Source organism: Lampetra fluviatilis, chromosome 26 (assembly GCF_964198595.1).
Source record: "Lampetra fluviatilis chromosome 26, kcLamFluv1.1, whole genome shotgun sequence".
NCBI classification, from domain to species: Eukaryota; Metazoa; Chordata; class Hyperoartia; order Petromyzontiformes; family Petromyzontidae; genus Lampetra; species Lampetra fluviatilis.
Genome location: NC_136300.1, coordinates 5581661 through 5594656, shown reverse-complemented (window position 1 = coordinate 5594656; position 12996 = coordinate 5581661). Strand labels below are relative to the sequence as shown.

Here is a 12996-nt window from a genome sequence, read left to right as displayed (position 1 = left end):
TGGGAAATGCGTAGGAGGAGTTTCAAAGTCATATTATGCCCGTGCATTATGCAGGATTAGCAGCATCAAAGGGAGGGGATGGGGGTAGCATTAACAAAGGGAAGGAATGTTAATAGTATGCAGCTGCAGTTACTAAACAACCACGTAAAAAACTAAAGTATAAACTACATAGTATCATCAGTATACTAAATATAATCTCCAATAAGCTGAGCTACTAACCTTGGAGCCGTGGGTGACAATTCGAGAGCAACTGTTGCTGACATTGACCGATGAAGATTGTGCGAGGCTTCGTGCCATACGTCAGCGCAGACGAGGTCGCGTCTGCTCTGACCAGCGGCGGTGATGTCACCACGGTCACTTCGTGTGCTATGCTGGGTGCACTTTGAGGCCATGCGAAGTACAGAAGGCTCACTGCTGAGCCAGAGGGTAACGGGACAGACCCAGGTGTTATGGGTTAACTAATATGATTGGCAGATGCACCCGCCTGTGCTCAGCCTTTGCCACACATACTCGCCGTGTGTTGTTTGAGTTCCATAATTAACGCGCGCACACTATATTTTTAATTTTACCAGGTAAGGCCCACTGAGCTATGTAGCTCTTTTCCAGAAGCGACCAGGCCACAAATTATAGTTCGACGAAGTGGCTCATGTGGAAATGCATAGCAACCAAATACTCAAAACGCATGTTTCGAAATGTGTGAGGGAAAAGCCGGAGGACCCGGAGAAAAATATACGCAACCACGGAGAGAGCATGCAAACTCCAAATATACACAATTTAAAGGTTTTTGGGTTAGATCGCGTAAGTATAAATGTGTGACAACCCGCCACCACCTGACACAGCCAATTAGTAGGGGATTTGTCAAGTAAACAAAACGCCAAATAGTCAGGGTCCGGATCGAACCCACGCGCTCCTGTATACCAGGGGAGGTAGTTAACATCCCGCCACCTCACACGTGCGCACGCTCACACGTGCGCACGCTCACACGTGCGCACGCTCACACGTGCGCACGCTCACACGTGCGCACGCTCACACGTGCGCACGCTCACACGTGCGCACGCTCACACGTGCGCACGCTCACACGTGCGCACGCTCACACGTGCGCACGCTCACACGTGCGCACGCTCACACGTGCGCGCGCTCACACGTGCGCACGCTCGCGGGACGGAGGGGAGGCTGGGAAGAGAACGGGAGAATAATTGAGCAAGGATGTGGCAGTGGGGGGGGGGGTACGAGTAAATACACAAAGCTCGCGAGATCGGGTGAGTCGGACGATGTGACAGTCCCCATGCGAGTCGGGCTGCCGTTCCACTGGAAATGTGAAACGGCTAGATTTGAAGCTTTCGTGACTGCAATGATTCATATTCTTAGGTTTTTTCGGTAAAGTCACGTAGGTAAAAAAATTAAAATAATGTTATTTTATTTTACTTTTATTAATTTAATTACGTGACTTTACGGAAAAAACCTAAGAATACGTGAAACGGCGTCTTGGACATCTGTTGGGGGGGAAGGGGGGGAAGAGCTATGTAGCTCATCGGATTCCTCCCGTCTCTAAATAAAGATTCTGACTGCGACTTGAATCTCTCTGGCTCGCTGCCACGCGCGCGTCTCCCCACACCTCCTGAGAGCGCGCCCTAATGGGAGCTCTAATCAGCGCCGAGAGACAACATTCGCCACACGTGTACGCCCATCATCCCGCATACTGTATTATATTTATACACACACGCACACGTATGCCAGTTGTCGAAATGCATACGCAATTGACTTTGCGGCTGGCTTAGGTCGATTTGAGGAGGCACGCGGCTCACGATCATAAAGGCACGAATCCAATGTCTGGCCAGGGTTGACCAAGCGAAAGGTTCTATCGGTGGCAATAGAAAGGGGGGTTTTGATTTAAAGCTTTCGTGACTGCAGGGATTCATATTCTTGGTTCATTCGGTAAGGTCACGTTGAAGGGAAATAATAAAATAAGAAAAATATAAAACAATACAAATTCTCACGACGTTTCGACTGCAACACAAGCAATCATCATCAGGTGTGAAATCCACACACCTGATGACGATTGCTTGTGTTGCAGGTGTGAAATCCACACACCTGATGATGATTGCTTGTGTTGCAGTCGAAACGTCGTGAGAATTTGTATTGTTTTATATTTATATTATTTTATTATTTCCCTTCTACGTGACTTTACCGAAAGAACCAAGAATATAGGAAGGGGGATGTTAACACCCCTTGGTGGAAACTCTCCAAGAGTGTGTGCTATGGAGAGATCATGCCCACCGCATCACAATGTACAATTTTCAGTGGCGGTACAAGGACAAGAGGCAGAGATAAAGCACTGCCCACGACTTGATAATGAATACACTTTTATACATGTTTCGTGAATTTTCGATTACCGGCTCGGGCGCCTTTCTGCGTGGAGATTGTATACTCTTAGTTCTTTCGGTTAAGTCACGTAGGTGTAGTAGGTTCAAATTAGGTGCACACACACGCAACTTGGAGGCAACACTATTTATTAAACGGTAAATAATATAACACTCTACATGAGGTGGTGACCACCTTCCTCAACTCACTAACACTCTGGAACACGACACAGACTGGACCAGGCAGGCAACGGCCTGCCTGGCCAGGACGACGACTCGGGACTTGACGACCGAAGATGTCTTCACCTTGGAGTACAGTACAACAGCCGCCTCGCTCTGCGTTCACACCACGCTTATATTTGGTTTGGCGTGGCTGGCTCCGCCCCGGCGTGGCTGGCTCTCTTCAGGCCACGCCTCCCTTCCCAGGACACGCCTCACTTCCCCCACCTCTGGGAGGGTCCGGATCCCTCCACCACGTGACCCCCCAGGCACCCCCTTGGGGCCCCCAGCCTTCGTACGGGCCGACACAGTAGTGACCTTTCTCTGTCACTACATCACCCCCCCCTGTATAAACACACAGCCGTCCCCGGCTGTAACACAACTGTGAAACATCGAAAAGGTGTGCCTCCGAACCAACAACATCAATAAATGACCGGCGACCGATAAGAAATACAATCACGTAATATATACAGAATCGACGACGGTAAAAGGGAACCGCATAGAAAACGGGGAATTAACAACAATTATACATGAAAACTGGCTAACCCACTTACGCTCCAGCACAGCCCCCCCCCCCGTTAGAATCACGCATGCAATGACAGTCACCCGTTAGCACCCCCCCCGCCTTTCCGACGTGGCGTCACAACCAGTAGCACGCGTCGGCCATATCGGGGGGGATTTCCATGTTACCACCCCACCGCCTTTCCGACGCGGCGTCACAACCAGTAGCACGCGTCGGCCATATCGGGGGGATTTTAACCCAGTCTCTCTCCAAGACTCGCATCGCAGCATATAGCTGTACCGACCGAGCTGAGACGACCCAGTCTCTCTCCAAGACTCGCATCGCAGCATATAGCTGTACCGACCGAGCTGAGACGACCCAGTCTCTCTCCAAGACTCGCATCGCAGCATATAACTGTACCGACCGAGCTGAGACGACCCATCGTTCACTCATTGCACAACATGCACCCTAACAACTGAGGGATACAGTCTCAACGTAACAGGACAACTCCACCTGAACCTTACGAATCTCCAGCCCACTGTTTCAACGCGCCTCGGAGGGTCTCAACCTCCGAGCTGTCAGGTCAAGCTGTCAGCCATAGCATGACAGGACCACACTCCCCGAGCCATGTGAGCGCACAGCCCACAAGGCTAGACAAGCCACAGAGTGTCTCGATCTCCGGGCTGTCAGGTCAAGCCGTCAGACACAGCATGACGGGACCACACTCTCCGGGCCATGTGAGCGCACAGCCCACTAGGCTAGACAAGCCACGGAGTGTCTCGATCTCCGGGCTGTCAGGTCAAGCCGTCAGCCATTGCATGACGGGACCACACTCTCCGAGCCATGTGAGCGCACAGCCCACTAGGCTAGACATACCACGGAGTGTTTCAATCTCCGGGCTGTCAGGTCAAGCCGTCAGACACAGCATGACGGGACCACACTCTCCGAGCCCTGTGAGCGCACAGCCCACTAGGCTAGACATACCACGGAGTGTTTCAATCTCCGGGCTGTCAGGTCAAGCCGTCAGCCATTGCATGACGGGACCACACTCTCAAAGCCATGTGAGCGCACAGCCCACTAGGCTAGACATGCCACGGAGTGTTTCAATCTCCGGGCTGTCAGGTCAAGCCGTCAGCCATTGCATGACGGGACCACAACGTTCATGTTAGACACGCAACACTCACTGGGCCATCCTGGTCAGGACCTGCGCCCCAAGATAGGTGACAGCCAGCAGCACAATTACAAATCCCTGGCAGCATGTCACCATCGCAATTTAACACCATCACAACACATACCATTTGAATTATGATCCCCCACAGAACTGATCCAATGCCAAACAGGTACGCACAATTTGTGACGATCCCGAATATTCAATGGTCACAACAATACACCTCACATCCCGTATCCGTACACATCATCTCCGAGACTCGCATTGCAGCATGCAGCTGTACCAACCGAGTGGAGAGAGCAACGCAATTTGACGGCAATTAACGGAAACGCACCCCCGATCCATACAGAACACAAGGAGCATTCCCGCACAAAAGACATCATCTGTGCAACAACGGACAGGAACCAACCAGCGAGTTTGAAACAAACCGAACCTGTCATTTCTAAATCCCCTTCAACATTAACCATGGGACTCAGGGCATTCGAATTTTGAGAGCAAAAAAACTATACACAAACCCCAAGAATCGCCGAATTGATTAATACAGTATATGCAGTATACGAAGTTCGTACAGTAAATCGTTTGGCGCAATGCTCCATCCAGTCCCCACATGGCAACACACACAATCAATACTCCAGACAATCCGTACATAGTAAATAATCACAAGCAAGTACCCAACAGTCCCTACACTGTTAACAATTCCAAGCAAAGCTCCATACGGTCTGTACCTTGGCAACAATGACGATCAAAGTTTCCTACAGTTACACGTGACAATCACGAGCGAAACTCCATACAGTATACACAATAACAATGGCGATTTCGCAACAAAACGATATAACAACACGAGTCATTATCACGGCAACATACAGGATATCAACGGAGCTCGGGACACCAACACGAATTAATCATTAACTACACCCAGAAGATACCGATCTCGACGCCGTATTTAACCGTCCGCGAGGAACACAAAACCGGAGAGTCAAACTGAAAAAGTCCCTCCCAGCAGTGTCTCCAACGTCGAAACCCTCTCTTCAATCACGGGCCCCTCTCGCTCTCACCACCGATGCCCTCCCCCGCTCTTCTTACTTCAATGTGGGGAGGGAGGCCCGTAATCACAGGGCTGCAGCGGCGCGCCGCCAGGCCGGCGCAGCACACAAGGCGCAAAAGGCGGGAACGCCAACACGTTGAAATGGCGGGAACCGCCGGCATGGTGCAAATGGCGGGAACGCCGGCGCTGTGAAACTGGCGAGAACGCCGCCGCAGTGAAATGGCAGGAACGCCGGCACCGCCGAAATGGCGCGAACGCCACAGCTCCGTCATCTTGCAATTTCGCCATCACTCACCAACACCCGGCCACTCCCTTGCCACCAGCAGCTGGTCGAGTTGACGAGCGACGTCGCTCCAACTTGCCGTCGATGGCGACCAGCCCGGGCTCGCAGCCTCCTCCCATGCAGGCTGCAGTCGCCCATCCCCCGGGGCACATCACCGGGGCCCCAGACTCCGTGGTCGTCGCAGGGAGAGGCCAGGTGCAACCCACACCGTCCATCCGCACCTCCGGTTGGGTCTTGCACTCCACTGCCAGCTTTTACACCATGGCAGCGAAGGGTACAGCTTCTTCAAATTAATCAGCGAAAGTTCGATGACCACTTCTACACCAAATGTAGTAGTACCGAATTAGGTGCACACACACGCAACTTGGAGGCAACACTATTTATTAAACGGTAAATAATATAACACTCTACATGAGGTGGTGACCACCTTCCTCAACTCACTAACACTCTGGAACACGACACAGACTGGACCAGGCAGGCAACGGCCTGCCTGGCCCAGGACGACGACTCGGGACTTGACGACCGAAGATGTCTTCACCTTGGAGTACAGTACAACAGCCGCCTCGCTCTGCGTTCACACCACGCTTATATTTGGTTTGGCGTGGCTGGCTCCGCCCCGGCGTGGCTGGCTCTCTTCAGGCCACGCCTCCCTTCCCAGGACACGCCTCACTTCCCCCACCTCTGGGAGGGTCCGGATCCCTCCACCACGTGACCCCCCAGGCACCCCCTTGGGGCCCCCAGCCTTCGTACGGGCCGACACAGTAGTGACCTTTCTCTGTCACTACATAGGTAAAAAATGAAATTAAAATTAATAAAATAAAAATAAAATAAAAATCACGACGTTTCGGAGGCAACACAAGTCTCCGTCATCAGGTGGGACCGTCACAGCCAGATTTGCTGCATCAGATTTGCTGTGACGGTCCCACCTGATGACGGAGACTTGTGTGGCCTCCGAAACGTCACAGCCAGATTTGCTGCATCAAATCTGGCTGTGACGGTCCCACCTGATGACGGAGACTTGTGTTGCCTCCGAAACGTTGTGATTTTTATTTTATTTTTATTAATTTTAATTTCATTTTTTACCTACGTGACTTTACCGAATGAACTAAGAGTATGAATCCTTGCAGTCACGAAAGCTTCAAATCTAGAATGGAGATTGTATGTTCTCCCTTTGTTGTGCATGGGTTTTATCCGAGTTTGCCGGTTTCCTCCTATAGCTCATTAAACAAAAACAAAACCCCCGGTGAAATTTAACGGGCAGTGGCCAATAATCCCAATGCTGAAATATTACCTGCAAATTACTCAATTGGGATCACATATGGCAACAGCATCGCCCCCTACTGCGAAAACGTGGCAGGACCCTCCTAAAATTAGTCTTGAGACTCAGCGAGGCTTTGCTGGATGAACAAGTGTCGTAATAATATTATTATTAATCTGTTATAATATTGCAATAGTTTATACATTGCGCTATGAATCCAACAACTCGGATTGAAAATGTATTTCTTTAGAACTGCTTTTTGTGTTTAGCCTGTTGTCCTCCCCCTGCACCTCCGATTAGCACGGTTGATTCCGTACAATGCGAAAGAAGTTCATCATACTTACATTCCCGATCATGGCCAAGATGAGTGGTGATATCTCAACCGTTCCTGGGCCACTGTCTTCATCAACCCGCACTGACCAGCAAATATGGTCATAACAATTCCCATAACTGACATGGGGTGGCCTTCATCTGACAATTAGAAATTATCAACTTTCTGCTACCCTTTTTATTTTTTCAGTGTTATTGTTTGTGCGTGTGCATGTGCGCTTCGTACGAGGATACATGCGTGTGTGTGATTGACTTATTTTAAACCACGAGTTACTCGTGCCACAAATGTTAGTTCAACTAAATGGCTTATCATCGTGTGGAAATTTATAGCAGCCAAATACTCTGAGCGCACTTTTCTGAAATGCGGAGGGGAAAACCCGAAGGACCCGGAGAAACATCCACGCGACCACGAGGAGGACACACAAACTCCAAATATATAGACGTCAGGGTCGGGATCGAACCTACGACTTCATGTATACCAGGCGAGGTAGTTAACATCTCGCCACCGTGACTCCACTGCAAAGGGTACCCACACTTTACTCCACCACACACAAGCTGACAGTCTGCTAACTGTGGTGCACCCATTTATACACCTGGGTGGACAGGGGTGGGGAAATTTAAGATAATTTCCTTTTTATTTGTTATGGTTTATTCAAGGGATCGAGCTCGTGACTTCATGATTGTAGGTCTAGTTTGTTAAACATCATAGCTTGGCCCAGGTGAATTCACGAACTGGTATTTCTGCCAGTTACGTGTATTATAGTTCATGCTAGATGCGTGCATTAGAGTTACAGAACATTCATTTGCATGAATACATTCAATCTAGTTTAGTAGCTCTTTTGACCACGCATAGACACTGTAGTCGTTTTTTTAGGAAAGTCCCCTTTGTGTGTTTGATGATTGCCAATACTGAGTTGTGTTTATTCTCATGTGAGAATGAAATCCTTGTGTGTCGGGGTGTATTGGATCGAATAACCGAAAGGTCACAAATACCCTTTAAAAATATTAAAACGTTTATTTATCGCGCGCGTAGACGCAACCGCGTGTCAAGACACTGCAGAGAAGCAGTGGGTGTGTTTATTTTTGGAGAGGAAGGTAGCCAATTATAGGCGAAGGTTAAAATGAAGGTCTTTAGCCTGGGCTTGAGTAGGGGCATGAGGTCAAGAGAAGCGACGGCAGCGGGAAGGGAGTTCCAGATTACGCGGCCAACATAAGGGAATGAGCAACCTCCCCACACTGGCTGGAGGATTTGGCAGGAAGCATTTGTTGCTGGATTGGAGAGAGTGTGTCGAGATGAGAATAGAGTGACGTGGGGGGAGGGGGGGCCTTCCTGCTCTCCTGCTTCTTAATGGCGTCTCGCTGCCCTGCAGGTCAGAGTCTCGCACGGGTTCAGTCTCTGTGTAATCCACCCACCCTACCTTCCAAATTGGGCGCATCCCAAGTGTGTAATAGTACCCCACCTGGAATATGAAGACATATAATGGCGCTCTTTACATATTTCAAGTAAAAAAGGTGGAAAATTATCTTTGGGGCTTGAAACATGGCGCTTGAGCACTTAACTTGTGATGTCACGTGACCAAATCAGGGCATTTCAGCCGAACAGAACGGCCACACGTTGCGAGATATTGAAATTCAACGTGTGGCAGCGTCTGCAGTTAATCTGATAAATGCACAAATGAGTGGCAGGCTCTGTGTTCCAAGTCCCCAGTGGAAATATAACTTTCTCGTGTGCCAATGACCAAGCCTCATGGAACAAAATACTTATTCTATTGTTGTAGCTGTGATGAACTGAGATCACTGAGATAAGGCGGGTAAAAAAAACATCCCATCAGTGAATTGGCATGATCAACAGACGCTGTCTGTAAGCACAGCGCGTTCCTTACTTTTCTCCGTAGATTGTTCCATGTTATTCTTTCTTGTATTTGACCTTCTTACCTCCATAGCATCCCAAATAACAGATTCAAATCTGGCCATAGTGCAGGAATTGTTTTAGTTGGCACGTTTCGCATTAGATTAAGTGTGGGCTGAAATTTTTGTACGGAGTTTTCGTTTTTTGATTTAATGAAATGCACATATCTGCCAAGCAACATTGAGCTATGATTCATTTCACGCAACAAAGACAACTCGTTCCATAAAGAAAACTAAACTTCTAATGGAGTTGGCTTCAATGAGGACAGAGCACTGAAGTGTAGAGGTTGAAGACGGTAATGACTTTTACTAAAGTGGCTTAGAGTTATTTCGTAATGCTGCCAACCTGCCCATTCTCTATGCAGCTCGGCATTGTCTGAGGAAACAGGTCCTAAATAAATGTTGTAATATTTCTTCTCTCCGTTACTTAATGCCTAATATCAGTTTAAAAACAACGGACACATTTCTTAACCCCCACCTCTGTCCTTAGAGGGGGTACGCCGCAGTGCCTTGATTGGCAGGTCGCATTTCTTGTGGTCAAGCGTAGGACTCCCACTTTCTCAGTGCCGGATGATCCTAGCAGCAAAAGAAGCTACATATGTAGCTACGGGCCCCGCACTTTCAAGGACCCCGCGCTAAATGCTTTCAAACTATCAATTCCGGTTCAGTGATTCTGCACTTGCTCTTATTATAGTACTATACTGCCTTTAACTTTATTGAACGAGTGGGTGATTAAGGTTAGCGATTTGTCGTATTATCTGGTTGTATAGCAAATGAAAAAGAAAACGACTTTACTGTGCAAGTTAAAAATTTGTGTTTTAATATTTAAGTGTTTTTTTTTTATTTAGGGCCCTTTTATAACATATGCTACATGCCCCGCACTAGCTTAATCCGGCACTGGACTTCCTCCTAGACGCATGGGCCTGAAGTCTCTCTAGAGTAGGGCTCGGCAACCTGCAGTTACGGAGCCGCATGCGGCTCTTGAAATATTTGAGTTTTTTTATATCGAATTTGAACAAAAAAATGTCTCTTCTTGTTATTTTGGTTGACTTCCCCTGCTCTCGAGCTCCTCTAATTGAGGCCTTTCTACCCGCAGGGGCATGAGCGTGCAATTGCAGGTCTGCACCTTTACGCTTACCTTGTCAATAAATGGGTCCAACTTACTTGATGTAATTCAACGGTCAACAGATTGGAACGTGGCGTGCGTGTGAATTGATGAGGTGAGTCTGAAAATGAGGAATAAAAATGTCACTGAGGCTCAAGACTTTGTTCCAGAGGAACCCTACTTAGGACCGTTGTCCAATTGCAATTTGAAGCAATTTTTGTCGTTCAAAATCAGTGGCAGAGGAAAAATGCCTGCATCTCCACATTGAAATAAAGTTGGTCTGTTCCAATGATATAGGTAATGCTTCGTAATTGTGTTTTTTTTATTCAGAGATCCAATGGAAGACCTTAAACACTCATAAACAGGATACTTCCGTGTGTCAATTTAATTAACCTAATGAATATTCTTCTTGGTTCTTTCGGTAAAGTCACGTAGAAGGGAAATAATAAAAATAAAACAATAAAATACAATTCTCACGACGTTTCGGCCACAACGCAAGCAGCCGTCCTCAGGTGAAGAACAGGTCTGTCGGAAACACAGACCTGTTCTACGTGACTTTACCGAAATAACCAAGAAGATGAATCCCTGCAGTCACGAAAGCTTTAAATCGAAATCTAATGAATATTTTCGTCACGCTGTAGTATTTTGTACGCATGTATGTTGCACTTCTGTGTGGTAGTGTGGTTGGAAGACTGGGTGGCTGTAAAGATCAGTTGTCGGCTGGATACTTACGTGGCTGATTGGCATAGTCGCCCACAGTGTGACCTGCAGAGAGTCCAGGGTTCACCCGTCTGAATTCACCCACAGACTTCACTGATAACAATGACGTGCAAGGGAACAGTCCGTCGTCAAACAGGTTCAGTTCAGTTCATTTATTTGGTATAGCCCTGTGAGCCATTCGGCTCTTAACTCGGGTGCAACCGCAACAAACAGAAACATGAACAAGGAACATTTCAAGTGACTATGCGCAAACAGAAAAATCCAGGAAAAAACAGCAAGGTCTTCCAGAAAAGCACCGTATATCAATTCTGTGTGCAAAAATCCCAGTGGGATGCAGCAAGTCAAACAATAACAACCATAAGACAATTTAGATTAAAGTTATCAGTCTAACTCTGTACTACAACAAACAAATATGGCTAAAACAAAAGGTGTGTCGTCCGCAGAGCATTATGGCCCAGTTGATGATTTGTAGACCTTAAATATCTCATCACCCCATGAGCAATGGCACCATAGTGTGCTCGTTTTTTCTCTCAGGGCACATTTATATGGAACATTGCCAGCCACGACTTCACTGCACATGGCGAGCCAAAACTGTATTAGCTGTTCTTGGATGTGGATTTTTAAGCGGCTTAAAGTGTGCAGTTCTTTTTCAAGAATATAATAAACAATGTGATTATACGTGATATATACAGTGACGTTTACATCAGCGTTATTGCACTGGAAAGTACAAACTCTGAAGCCGATAAATGAGAGTGCATGTTATGATCAAGCTGCATATGACCAAATCACTAGGAATGCGCCTGTTCTCAGATCTCGGAAGCTAAGCGGGGTTTGAGCCTGCATAGTGCCTCGATCGATGACTGCCACGTGCAAGACGTCATATGCATTGTGGGTAGTAGAGGGCGATACGGCAAAATAACATTTTCGGCAAATCTCACACTCTAGCCAACCAGCAATGACCAGCGTGGTGAAGTATGGTCAAATATCATGGCGTGGGGAGGCCCTCTTCCAGCATTGGATTGAGTAAATGGGCTGTAATATTAATTTGAAGCTTTCGTGACTGCAGGAATCCATACGCTTTGGTTCTTTCGGTAAAGTCACGTAGGTATAAAATAAAATAAATCACGACGTTTCGATTGCAACACAAGCAACCATCATCAGGTGGGAAAACCACATCAATAATTTTTTCTGTGCAATCGAAACGTCGTGATTTATTTGATTTTATACCTCCGTGACTTTACCGAAAAAACCAAAGAGTATACATGGGCTGTACATATACATGTATGACCAAGCTGTCAATAGACTATCAGCGAAACATGGTTCGCTGTTTGTCAATGTTTTTACAGTAACTTCTCAACAGAAGATCCATGGGATAGCGCTCAAGGGACTTAGTCAATTGGGTGAGTATTGGTATTCTCCTGGTATTTTGAGATCGGGCGCGTGTGTGTGTGTGTGTGCTGAGCCACAGAGAACCGACATGAAGTGCTGTTCACATTTTCAATTACATTGCGGCGACATGTATTGTATGAACCCTCTGTAAGTCAATCCATTGAGTCAATTAATTCCTAAATATAGCAGGGACGTACATTTCTCAAATGTGAGATGAGAGCGGATATTAATTAAGACGTGTTAAATTTGTTTTTGATTACAAAATGTAAATATGTCATCAATTAACTCTCTCTTTGTATCTTCTACAAAACCTCTCCAACAAACACATAAAACACATGTTCCGATTGGATCTTTGTTCCTCTATTGCGTCGATAACGCGATGGACAATTACTTTCGTTCTTGTTTCACCGAACGAGCAATGCGTCTGACTTTATAAAAAGTGCAGCTGAAAGCACACGAACTTTTACTCTTCTCTAAAATGTATATTTTGGCTCAAGTCACTACTTGTTTTGAAATACAAAGTTTGTCTATTTTATAACATGAATGATGATTAAATAAATAAGAACACATTTCATTACGTTACTTGAATATCTATATGTGTGCTTCCTTGTTGCAATGTCACCTTGAGGTTCTGACCAAATACGTCCAGCTGAATACGATTTTTGCTCCGAACCACATTTAATAATTCGTGAGAATGATTTTATTATGT

General features: G+C 46.9%; 1 long non-coding RNA gene across 1 annotated transcript in view; it reads left to right on the top strand.

Annotated features, from left to right (window-relative positions):
* The window catches only part of LOC144942000 (uncharacterized), a 65290-nt gene that overhangs the window by 15107 nt on the left and 37187 nt on the right, over positions 1-12996 (top strand). Inside the window, exon 2 of the long non-coding RNA XR_013639305.1 lies at positions 12245-12298. This is a non-coding gene — a long non-coding RNA (uncharacterized LOC144942000). The remainder of the gene's footprint in view (positions 1-12244; positions 12299-12996) is intronic.